The sequence below is a fragment of the Fistularia commersonii genome, chromosome 29, assembly GCF_037954325.1.
Source record: "Fistularia commersonii isolate RoL2024-O1a breed Wild chromosome 29, RoL_Fcom_v1.0, whole genome shotgun sequence".
Lineage (NCBI taxonomy): Eukaryota > Metazoa > Chordata > Actinopteri > Syngnathiformes > Fistulariidae > Fistularia > Fistularia commersonii.
Genome location: NC_141312.1, coordinates 12571376 through 12585110, shown reverse-complemented (window position 1 = coordinate 12585110; position 13735 = coordinate 12571376). Strand labels below are relative to the sequence as shown.

The 13735-nt window shown below is 41.8% G+C and overlaps 1 protein-coding gene across 6 annotated transcripts in view; it reads left to right on the top strand.

Moving 5' to 3' along the window:
- LOC147217007 (VPS10 domain-containing receptor SorCS1-like) overlaps window positions 1-13735 on the top strand; it is a 249876-nt gene that overhangs the window by 55871 nt on the left and 180270 nt on the right. The window lies entirely within an intron of this gene.

Genomic DNA, 13735 nt, shown 5'->3' with positions numbered 1-13735 from the left:
CGCCTACATTTGGGAGGGATTACATTTGTTGGTAAAATGCTGAGTGGTTTTGCTTTTAAGTTATCAGTTTGATATTCCTTTACACATCCCTTGCTCTTTGCTAATTGCTTTAATGCTAAAATATAAGTAGATGTAGAACTAAATACACTGTTTTGTGCTTCTTCCTCTCCCACTGGAAGGATTACACAAAACACTTGCAGAATACTTCTAGATAATCTCTTGTTTCTTGAAAATGTTTTTTTTCTTATGTTTTTTTACATGGGTCCTTAAGAAATACTAGAGTGTAGTCTTGTGTTTATTTCTTGGATTCAGCACAGAGTAATGCAATAGCTTAATGAGAATTTTGTAATATTTAAACACACACATTTAACATTAATGTCATGCTTTTCCAGATATTCAAGTCCAACATTACAAAGCAACAAAACCAGAATTTTTGGTTTGACCTGCTCAAAACTCTAAAGTGGCTTTTTATGGATTCAGTCAAACAAATGTAGCAAAGCAATTAACCCTATCCATCCATTCATTATCTACCGCTTATCCTACTCAGGGTGGCGGGGGATGCTGGAGCCTTTACCAGCTGCCATCGGGCGAGAGGCGGGGTACATCTTGGACTGTTCACGAGGCGATCACTGTGTCACATATAGAGACAGACCACTATATATTATTTAGTTGTCTGTTTATTTAGTATTTTATGTAGTTCATTGCCTAATTTTTGCTCTCCCTCGGTGACCAACATTATTAATGTGAATTATCCCATAATTACTCATAAACACCGTCCGCTGCCCTTTTGTGCACAAGGTTTGTGCACAGTCATAGGTTACCTCCATAATAGTACGAGCTATAACTGTACCAAATTCCTTGTACGTGTTCGCATACTTGGTCACTACAGCTGATTCTGAGTCTATTTTTTCATTTCAAGTATCTTGCTTATTTTTTGTTGATTGAAAAAAAAAAGTTTCTCGGATAATTTCCTACTTGTTTGGATCATTGTATGCATCTTTTATTTTTCTAAATTGAAACCATTTCAGATTAATTTTCTTTCCAATTAATAGTAATAGTTTCTCTACAATTATTTGTGGTTTGGGACAATATTAAGACATTTTTTTTATGTTCATTTATTCATTATTTTAATTTCCTGATCATTTTAGCTAAGTAGTTAAATTAAGTTAGGACAACTCATGTGTGGCTGCATCCTCTGAGGGACCAGATGTATCATGCTCTTGGTTGGCAACATCTGTCTGCTGGACACTGTCACTGAAAGCAGCTTCACAAAGCAATCTAGGACTTTTTGGAACTTGAAACTCAATCATGGCAATGCCAAGCCAAGCTGTGGTAAGGCAAGCTTTACTTGGATTATAACATGTGGGGATGAACAAAGATCTCTTTTTCATTAAAAATCTAATTTTAAACAGAAAGAACGAGAACAAAATGTCCTAAATTCAAACTCCTAACTAAGCCAAGCATGGCAGCATAAGTAAAAGATGCAATAATTCACATTATAAAAAAAAATTCACCTTTCTCTTTTTGTACAAAACTTTATGCCCCCATTAGGGCAGCAATAGTCACCCCCATGTTATCAAGTGCTACATTTCAAATAAAAAGTTTCAAGTAATTTCTGCTTTTACTCATGAATTAGCTTAGGTTAATCTACAAAGTCACATAATGAAACAATGTCACTTGACCATTTCTTATCTAGAGTGTTTTTTTTTTAATGACTAATTTAAATAATTTATTCATTTTCTACATATTTGTATTTTTTTCAGCAGATCAGCCACAAGGTAAAAATAAAAGTAGCAGTAATGAGAATCAGACTTAACAAACAGAGCAATGAATAGTCTTCAGCCATAGCTGTAAAGACAACCAATAATGGTGCTTAATAGCCTCTCATGATTTTGGGCCTTGAGGTAACATATGGGCACTTAGTTTGCAAGTTATGGGATTAGATTTCTCTTTTCCTGTTCTACTGTAATGTCCTAAGATCAATGGTTTGCATGCTCTTTTACCCCTGCAAATTTGTTTTGCTGACACCGACAAATCTGCTAAGTAATGATAATGCACTGCAACGTTTTATGCTAATACTTTGTCAGCTGGCATGTCAGACCCTGATAAGCAGGGCTGGGGCATTATTCACCCCTGAATCTTTATGGTTCTCACTAAGCAGCTCCCATTTAAAGGTCCTTTGGAAAGGCTAAATCAAAGGGGAATTATGCTGTGGAATAATACACATTAAAGTTGCATTTATACATGCAGCAATTCTCAAAGTTCATTCATGGTTAAAGGCAGCTTAAACTTGTCAGGGAGGTTTCACCCACACTGTCAAGGACATAGTCAAGTATTTGTTAACACTGTTTTTAAGGGCTAGAATTTTTGTCCTCTGCGCATTCCTAATTTTGTCCACTATAATCATATCTGTCTCCGCGGACAGCTCTTAGCCAACAAGGATTTCCTGTACCTTTGCACTGCCATAATAACATTTGAACATGCTTGTGTGGATGTGAAGACAATTTTCATATCAGAGACACCTAATTACAGTATAGATCAGCCGATACAGCTTCTATGACGGCAATATATTGTTGTTGGAAAGACTTCAGGTTTTGCATTTTGGTCAGATGTTTTTGATAATGATTTGCCTCTGTGACAGTTCCTAATGTATAGTAAAATCAAGAGGCATAATGAATTTGTACAAAGGTACATTGCTATTTTAACTCCTTAATAGTATATGTATAGTTTAGTAGAATGCTTCACAGAGGTGCTTCAAGGAGAATAAAAAAAACAAAACAAAAAAAAACTAGCAAACAAAAAAAAAACTGCAACTGTAACATATGCCTGTTACATAATCAAATGAAAGCAAATCCACAGCTAGAAACCCACATGGATTCTCATAACAATGGACAATACAAATTAATGGCACTTGAAAGTTTGTCCAAAAAAATCAGGGAATTTTACTAAGAGTCATACTCCTCATAATTGTTTTTGGAATATGTTCATTGGCTCAGTGACCTTTTAACATATTTATTATTATTTATTATATTTCGGGAGTCGGGTCGTGGGGGCAGCAGCTAGAGCAGTGAGGCCCAAACCTCCCTCACCCCCACAACATGGTCCAGCTCCTCTTGGGGAACTCGGGCCATTCGTAGGCCAGCCTGGAGACATAGTCTCTCCAGCATGTCCTGGGTCTTCCCCGTGGCCTCCTCCCAGATGGACATGCCCGGAATACCTCCCCTGGGAGGCATCTTGGTGGCATCCTGACCAGATGCCCTAGCAACCTCATCTGGCTCCTCTCTACATGGAGGAGCAGCTACTTTACTCTAAGCTCCTCCCGGATGACTGAACTTCTCACTCTATCTCTAAGGGAGAGTCCGGCCATCCTGTGGAGGAAACTCGTTTTGACCGCTTGTATCCGCAATCTCGTTCTTCGGTCACTACCCACAGCTTGTGACCATAGGTGAGGGCCGGAACGGAGATCAGCCGGTAAATTGAGAGCTTTGGCTCTGACCACGACAGACTGGTACAGAGTCTGCATCACTGCAGACATCGCAGAGCCGCCTGTCGATCGTCCGCTCCATTCTTCCCGCACCCGTGAACAAGACCTCGAGATACTTGAACTCCTTCACTTGGGGCAGGACCTCTTCCCCAATCCGGAGAGGGCATTCCACCCTCTTCTGGTTGAGTACCATGGTCTTGGATTTGGAGTTGCTGATCCTTATCCTGGCCGCTTCACACTCGGCTGCTAACCGTTCCAGTGACAGGTGGAGTTCATGGCCTGATGAAGCCAACAGAACCACATCATCTGCAAAAAGCAGAGACTCAATCCTGTGGTCACCAAACGGGATCCCCTAGACGCCCTGGCCGCACCTAGAAATTCTGTTCATAAAAGTTTTGAACAGAATCTGTGACAAAGGGCAGCCCTGGTGGAGTCCAACTCTCACAGGAAACGGGTCTGACTTACAACTGTCAATGCGGACCGCGCTCTGACAGCGATCATACAGATATCAAACAGCCTGTATGATGGGGTTCAGTACCCCACACTCCTGGAGCAACCCCCACAGGATTTCCCATGGTGCACAGTCGAATGCCTTCTCCAGGTCCACACAACACATGTAGAATGGTTGGGCAAACTGCCATGCCCCCCTCGAGGACCCTGCCGAGGGTATAGAGCTGGTCTACTATTCCACAACCAGGAAGAAAACCACACTGCTCCTCCTGAATCCGAAGTTCAACAACCCGACGGACCTTTTTCTCCAGCACTGCTGAATAGACCTTACCAAGGAGGCTTAGTAGTATAATCCCTCTGTAGTTGGAGCACACCCGCCAATCCCCTTTTTATAAAGGGGGATCACCACCCTGGTCTGTCAGTCCAGCGGCATTGTCCCCGACATCCACGCAATGCCCTACAGTATCCAGAGCCTTGAGAAACCCAGGGCGTACCTCATCCATCCCCTCAACTTCAGCCCTGGAAATAGGTTGGTTTGCTCCAGTGTGCTCTGCTTCCTCATTGGAAGGCATTTCGACAGAATTAAGGAGGTCTTTGAAGTATTCCTTCCTCCTCTTGAGTTGAGATCAGCAGCGCCCCGCTCCCACTCAACACAGTGTTGATGGACACTGGCACTGCTTCCCCCTCCTGAGCCACGAGATGGTAAAACAGAATCTCCTCAAAGCCCACTGGAAGTTGTTCTTGAGTTTTTGCCTTGGCGACCACTAAAGCCTGCCTGCACCTGTCAGCTGCCTCTGGAGACCCACAGGCTAGAAAGGCCACCCTCAGTAGGACACCATCCCTCACCCCTGGGTTCCACCAGTAGGTTCAAGGATTGCCGCCCCGACAGGAGCCGACTTCCTTACAGCTGCAGCTCCTCTCTTCCGCCTCAACAATGCAAGCACAGAACATGACCCATTTGGACTCAATATACCCTGCCTCTCTGAGGACATGGTTGTTGCTCTGGAGGTGGGAGTTGAAGCTCCTTCTGACAGGGTACTCTGCCAGACATTCTCAGCAGACACCTTACATTTGGGTCTACCAGGTCTGACCGGCATGAGTGTTGAAGTCTCTCAGCAGAACAAGGAAGTCCCCAGGAGGAGCACTCTCTAGCAGCCCCTCTCGGGACCCCAAGAAGGGTGGGTAAACTGAACTTATGTTGGGTGCATAGCCACAAACAACAGTCAAAACCCATCCCTTCACCTGAGGGCGGAGCCCCCCCAACGCACAGGCAGTGAGTCAGGGGGCAATCAATATGCCCTTAATTGCCTGGTGCCTTTCACTGGGGGAAACTCCAGAGTAAAAGAGTCCAGCCCCTCTCAAGAGGCTTCCAGACCCCACACTCTGCGTCGAGGTGAGTCCGACTATATCTAGTTGGAAAATCTCAGCCTCACGCACTAGCTCGGGCCCCTCCCCTACCAGAGAGGTAACATTCCATGTACCAAGAGCCAGCTTCTTCAGACGAGGATCGCCAAGGTCCCCCGCTCTAGCCACCGCCAGGCCCACACTGCACCCGAACTCCTTTGCCTTTCCTCAGGGTGACGAGCTAAGGGGAAGCAAATAAGTGAAATAAGTGATTCTCACACTAATAAAACAAAGGTTCTTCTACAGCAGGTCTGGCCAACCTGTGGCTCCCCAGCCACAAGTTCATGTTTGTGTTTGTGTATTTTTTACTTGTGCACTCACGTGCCGCTCCAGCGTTCTCCGCGTACAGCAAAAAAAAAACAAAAAAAACACACAAACACAAAAATCGACATGAACGTAACAGCCACATGTGGCTTGGGAGCCACAGGTTGGCCAGGCCTGCTCTATGGTGTGAAGTATATAATGCTGCACTCCAGTCTTTCAAGCTTGTGTACTGATTTGTACAATCACAGAACTTTAATAAGTGATGCCATCATGCCTGTCAGATGTTATAATTTCTCAGACTTCTATAAAGGGAAATATCTCTAATGAAAATATAAGCATGATGCCTGAGATATGTGGGTACTTTTTTTATATCAGCATATGGACAAATATACTATTGGATAAAGTCACTTATAGCTTATTAAGAGGACACAGCAGGGGCTACATACTTCATCGTCGATCGTTACTACACTAAAAACAAAAAGAAAGAAAAAGACACGAGAAGGAAAGAAATATTAATGTGAATTCTAGGTTATGATGTGTTTTTTTCAGCCTAGATAGGGACTTGGTAGCCAATATGGCAGCATTCACATTGTTGTCTGTTTCTGGCATGTCTGTGAGAAGTGTCCAGCCTTTCATCTCGTAACTGGGGCCACATGCATGTCTCCTCAGCTTTGGAATGCTCAGCATTATTTTTGCAGTTTGTCTCTAACATACCTGTAGTTTGGTTCCAGGCAGGAAAATGCATTGTTTGTTGATCTGATTTTTTTTTTTTTGTTATTGACTACCGGTATTAGTATTTTTTTTTTACTGCATTTTACTATTTAATAGTCATTGTTTTCAGACAACAGCACAACATTAACAATCCTAATTAAAAAAAAGTGCTTACTTAAGAAAAAGTGGAATTTGGTTATTTTTAAAATGTTGTATTGTAAATGGGTAATTTCACTTCACACATTTGTGTGTGTCTGAATAATGGTTGTATGAAACAAAAAAGAGAATCAACATTAAAGAAGAAGCATGTCAAAGAAATATATCATTTTGTCTGCCCTCAAATAAAACCAGAGCTAACAATGGAGGAAAAAAAGAAAGCATAGTCAAACTCACCCAGAGCCATTGTTCAAAGAACTAGCATTCCTAGACACATGAATATCTTCAGGCTTCTCATTTGGCCACATCACATAAAGTCACGGTAGACACAAGTCCTAGAGCTCCTTAGAGCAATCACAGTCTGCCAAGTTGATTAGCTACTCGCTCCAGTTAGCACTTGCCTCTAGCTAACCACAAGCATGTCTAATTCTACACATCCATGAGAAAAAAAGGCCTACGCTGCCATTGTATCCACACTCAAATAAGCTGGACTCATTTGGTGCATGGGAACTGGTGAAAAGAAAGCAGCTCCAACAATTACAAGTAGCAGAATTAATTAAGTAGTGTGCTGGAGACTGACTTGACATTCTAGAAAGTCATAAAAAACAAAATTTGAATGCAAAGAAGGACAGGGAAAACTACACATTCCATCCCCTTCCATCATTTACAAGATTCAATACTGAGCTACTGGTGAAGGCTCAGAGCCTCAAGCCAACACAGTGGAAGAAATATACAGTATACAGATATTAAAAGGATATCAATATGGATGGAGGGGAATGAATGGAAAAATATGTTAACAGAGCAGAAAGCATGCTTTGTGTTTAATTTGGCATGATACTAATTGAATAAGTTCCAACTCAGGTACGCTCACTAATATAAATGTATGCAAATAAAAGGTATGGTTAATCATGATGCTGATTGTTATTTGGTATACAATTCTAAAACACTTTTAACCAAGTTCTTTATTTTAAATACATACAATATATCCTTGTTACATGATTTGTTTGTTTTAGAACAAGTGTCATTGTGTGTGTGTGTGTGTGGGGGGGGGGGTGTATGTATGTATGTTTTTGTATGTATTTATGTTTTTTTGTTATTTCAAAGGTTAATGGGATATGGCCTCCTTCACGCATTTAAATACATAGCTATGTTCCTGTGGTTTTTCATTTAGTTTAGTTAACATCATTACATTGTATTATCATCATATTTTACATTTATGGTTAAACGCTATGCTTCTATTTTTTTTTTTTTAATTTTATTTCTTTGAAGACATTTTGTAGGAAGGCCTCATGCCCATAATCCTTTATAATAATCCATACCACTTAACTTTAGACAGAGCTATTCATGAATGGTACAGGCAATTTAAGAATACTGCTCACTTGGGATTTTTGAATGTTTTTTCTTTTTTTTTTGTTTGTGTTGAGAATGTTTGTTTAAAATCAGTTCTTTGCATTTGACTACACTCTCTGGCCTCCTTCTTGTTATTATATTGGACCATTTAAGTTTCTCAGGTCACAAATGCAAAGATTATTTAATCCAGTGCAGCATCAGCTATATATGTTTCTAATAAACTAAGCCAAGCTTTCAATATGAACACTGGAAGAAATCAAATTGAATAGCAATAGTTTGCAGTCATGACCCAGTTTTTTAAACGATTCTGTAATGTAGCAAATCTTGTATGAGGTTCATACACACAGAATCCTCATTTTCGTGTCATTTGATGGCTTAACAGTTTTAAGGCAAAATGTTGGTTGCCACCTTACAATATAATCAATGGTCCAAGATTTAAATATGTTAGCTTGCGTGTCAGTACAAGTCAAGAGATTATAAAAAAAAGGAAAGAAAAAGAAACAAACAAACAAAAAAATGTTTTACAGAAGCAGCCATGGCAATGTTCCCCCTAGTACAATGGTTCTGTCAAAATGTTCAGGCTTTCGGATGACCGATAAAATGTTTTCAAGGAAACCAAACTGACTTCAAAGAAACAAAACGGATTTACCTCGATAAGATTTGACAAGTGACCATAATCTAGATGACTGAGAACATTCACAGACATGTCATGATGGGTTTTCTTGATGATTTTTTTTTATTTTTCTGATTACTAGCTGATTACCGATTTTCTGTGTTTTATTTCTACTCGCTGATGTTCAATGTTGAAAGACAATATCAGTCCAGATACTCCTATAAAAGTATAAGGTAAAATACATGCTCACAAACACATATGCATACTTGCACACATGCACACGGAGTTGGGGCCGTAACTTCTTTTTGTATTTCTTTGTGTAACCCACCTAAAAGCCACGAGAAGTACTACACAGGTTGAGTTATTCAATAGAATGAATGAAGAAAGGAAGGAAGCTTATGTCCAGAAATAAGTCAATTTTATTAAGTTATAATTCAGGTAAAAACAATGGAGATGATAAGGATAGACAATTTACCAAGAAAGCAAAATAAGTGAAACCGGTCAGCTGTGGCTGCGACACTCCAGAGGAAATACTAAGTACTACACCTACATCCCAACAATAAATATACTGTGGCAGACAGAAAGGGGCGTGGTCTCTCACCCCACGGAACTAATGATTGGGGCGCGTGGTTAAGCCTGGTATATTTTAGATGTTCCCGGATGTGCAAGTTCCAAACTCCTCTACGGATGTTCAAGTTCCAAACTCTGTAGAGTTCTTGCAGAGATGCATCTTGTGATAAAGTAATAAGAAGATGGATTACTGACTAACTGACAGTTTAATGTTTCAGCATATTGTAAACCAAATCAGTTCATCAAATGTACCTGCTTGGACAATTTCAAATAGTTTGAGATATATTCTTCACCTAAATCTTGGTATAATAAGGGATAATATTCAAGTCACAGTTGCATGTTTCAGAATAATATATACATATGTCGTTTGCCTTAGCTTTACATCCAGTTCAGCGCAAGGAAATGATTAGTAACCTCTGTAAAGTTCAATCCCTGAGGAATGTTGTTCTAAAGTGCAGTTGTCCCTCTGTTTCATGTTCAACTGAATTTGAGTCGCTAAAATCCAAAAGGTAACTTCGTCTTCTGGCTTGCTGATTTCTCACTGCCGGCAGTTATACAGAAGCTTTCCTTTTCGGTGTTTGCCACGTGAGTGCAGTTTAAAAGAACAAAAAGGAATCCTGTGCTGTGAGCTACCGGTGTCATGTCATGTCATGTCATGTCACATGACCATGAAGCTGCCTAAAAATTAATGGACCAGCATTTGCCGTCCCATTTGGGCTACTGTTGCTACATTGCTTCAGAATCAGCTGTATTATCCAAGTATGTTCACATATACTAGAAATTTAGCTCTGGCTGAGATTTGACCTCATACTCACGCGGAAGTAAACAATGATTGGACAGGGGCATTGTAAACAATACAAAATACAAAGCGCAGAGTACAATTTCTGTTCAAGTAATGAGGTCATATCCATGTGAGCAATGTGGTCAGTATTGCAAAGATGCTTTCTTTGGCACCATCTTGAATAACTATGTCATTTAATTTGTTCAATTCAAAAATAAAAGACAAAGTTGCACACAACAGCATGACTATATGAACAGCTGAAAAGATGAGAAACTAAAGTGTAACCAAGTTGCTGAGTTGTGGAAGCAGGCTCCACAGATGAGCAATCAAAGGTTTTAAATGTGTCCGTGGCCTGGCTTACTGCTCGGTGTCCCTCCATGGTAATGAACACTGGGTATTGGCTTAGGATTGAACTGTCCCGGACTTTCACTCTTTGAAGCCAAGCTCTTAGATTAGAAATGCAAAAGCAGGCTCTTCTTTGGATTTTTATTTTATTTTTTGTTTTTAAGATGAGATAAACTTTATTGATCCATATCGAGGAAATTCTTTTGTCACAGCAGCGTAACAGTTATAATGTCAAAAATTAGAAAAAGTCAAATCAATATGAATATGAATATAAATAGAAAGACATTAGATGACATATAATAGGAAGACATCCACGAATATATAGACAGCAGGGAGAACAACAACATCAGGAATAATAATGGACAACATAAAGGAACAGTAAGGGTGAAAAACACACAGCCAGAACTAAATCACAATATAATTAAAGTGACAATAGCAATGACAAGCAATAAAATAAGTTAACACAAATAAGCAGGATGTGTGCGGGCTGGGGTTAAGAAGGATAAGAAAGACAGCAGAGTGAGGGCATGACATGTGAATGGATGAGTTCGTGAGATTGTGGAAGCAGTACAGATGCACCTCAACCTGGTCAGAGTTGTGTGCTGTTGTACAGTCTGATGGGCGTGGGCACAAGGAGTGCCTGAAGTGCTTTGTTCTGCACCGGGTTGGGATGAATCGTTGGCTGAAGGAGCTGCACATCAACCACAGATTGTGGCGCGGAAGATGAGAAGGATTGTCCAGGATAGCTCCCAGTTTGTCCTTCACCCTCCCTATCACCACCCATTGAACATTTAGCTTTATTATTGTCTCCCTCTGGAAGCCAGAAGCAGGAATACAATGGGTTTTGTCATAATTTTGTCTTGAATGCCCACAGAATATCATTTATAAACATCTAGCTGTCTACAATATATTCACTATCCTTCCCCTGTATATGACCGATCCGTCTCAGTCTGGCTTTTCTGACCCTCTCTCCAAAACATCTAACATTTGCTGTTCCTCTGATGGACTCATTCCTGATCCTAGCCATCCTTGTCACTCCAAAAGAAAACCTCAACATCTTCATCTCTGCAACCTCTAGTTCTGCCCCCTGTCTTTTCGGCATTGTAAAAGTTTCTAGGCCATACAGCATTGCTGGTCTTACCACTGTTGTACACCTTTCCTTTCATTCTGGCTGATAGACACTTTTTTCCACCTATTCGGACCGTGCTTGGATCGTCTCTTCACCTCTTTTTCACACTGTCCGTTGCTCTGGACTGTTGACCCCAAGTACCTTGAACCTCTTTTATCCCTACAGCACACCGTACAACTGTCTCACAGCTAGCATACATGTCCTGCACCAGTTAAACATACTTCTCTGCCACTCCAGACTTCCTCATACAATACCAGAGCTCCTTTCTTGGCACCCTGTCGTATGCATTTTCTAGGTCTACAAAACTACAATGCTGCTCCCTCTGGCCTTCTCTGTACCTCTCTGTTAGCATTCTCAAAGCAAATACTGCATCTGTAGTACTCTTCTAGGCATGCAGCCATACTGCTGTTCACAAATGCTGACTTCTGCTCTCAGTCTAGTTTCTACCACTCTTTCCCATAACTTCATTGTATGGCTCATCAACTTTATCCCTTTATAGTTGCCGTAATTCTGCACATCCCCTTTATTTCTAAAAATAGGTACCATCACACTTCATATCCATTCTTCAAGCATCTTCTCACTCTTGAAGATCCTGTTGAATAATCGAGTCCGAAAATCTACTGTTGCCTCTCCCAGACACTTCCACACCTTCACGGGTATATCATCAGGACCGACTGCTTTTCCACTCTTCATCCTCTTCAATGCCTTCCTTAATTCATGTTTACTAATTTGTGCTACTTTGTGGTCTACAATAGTCACGCCCTCTACCCTTGCCTCTCATTTTCCACTTTCATGAGTTCTTCAAAGTGCTCTTTCCATCTTCCCATCACTCCTCCAGAATCTGTCAACACATTTCCCTCTCTATCCTTTCCATCATTATCTCTCTGTTTCGCCAACCTGTATAGATCATTCTCACCCTCCTTACTATCCAACCAAGCATACAAGTCATTGTACGCCCTTTGTTGTGCCTTTGCTACCTCTATCTTTACCTTACGCTGTATCTCCCTGTACTCCTGTTTGTTCTCTTGTACCCTTTGTACCCCACTTCCACTTTGCTAACCGCTTTCTCTGTATATACTCCTGCACTTCCTCATTCCACCACCAAGTCTCCTTATCTACTTTCCTTCCAGATGACACAGCAACAACTAGATAACAATAGCTGTAGTTGTCCAATCATCTGTAAGCTCTCCCTGACCACCCAGAGCCTTTCTCAACTCCTCCCTGAAAACCATACAACACCCCTCCATTTTCAGCTTCCACCACTCTGTCCTCTGCTCTGTCTTTGTCTTTGTCTTTGTCTTTGTCTTTGTCTTTGTCTTTGTCTTTGTCTTTGTCTTTGTCTCTCCCCTCCATTGTGATGGGAAACGTGAGGTCGCTGGGCAACAAGTTGGAGGAGTTAACAGCACTCACACGGAGCGACAGTGTGTTTCGTGAGGCCTCGGCATTGTGCTTCACAGAGACTTGGCTAAACAGCAACATACCAGACTCTGTGGTGAGTTTACCCGGCTTTCAGTTGGTGCGAGGGGACCGGAGTTGTGCCGGTAGCGGCAAGAAGAAAGGAGGAGGTGTCGCTGTGTTTGTAAACAACAAGTGGTGCAACGCCGGACACATCACGGTAAAGGAGCATGTGTGCAGCCTGGACATCGAACTGTTGGCAGTGAGTCTCCAGCCGTACTATCTGCCCAGAGAGTTTTCCCACGCCATCATCTTAACGGTTTACATCCCATCGTCTGCCGTTGCACCGCGGGCTAATGACGTCATCAGCTCAATGGTCGCAAGACTCCAGACTCAGCACCCCAGTGCCTTCATAGCCATCTCTGGGGATTTCAACCACGCACCATTGTCATCTTCTCTGCCCACTTTCAAACACTTTGTGGACTGCAAGACAAGAGACAATAAAACCCCGGACCTGCTGTATGCAAATGCAAAGGACGCATACAGCTGTACAGCTCTCCCTGCCCTGGGCAGGGCAGACCACAATCTGGTCCATCTAAAGCCTCGCTATGTGCCTGAAGTCCAGCGGCAACCTGTGATCACCAGAACTGTCCGAAGTTGGTCTCAGGAGGCAGAACTGACTCTTCAGGGATGCTTTGAGACGACTGACTGGGATGTACTCTGCGAAGATCAGGGAGAGGACATTGAAAAACTCTCTGCCTGCATTACGGACTATGTGAACTTCTGCACGGACAACATCATCCCCACCAAGACAGTGCGATGTTTCACAAATAACAAACCATGGGTGACTAAGGACATTAAGGCCACGCTGAACAGGAAGAAGGCGGCATTCAGGAGCAGAGACAAAGAGGAGCTGAAGAAGGTGCAGACTGAGCTGAGAGGAGAAGATTGCAGAGGGCAAGGACAGTTACAGGAGGAAGCTGGAGAGCAAACTCTACAGAACAACATGAGGGAGGTGTGGAGTGGGTTGAAAACCATCACTGGCCATGGAAAACAAGGAAGCCAGATGATGGTTGGAGACCT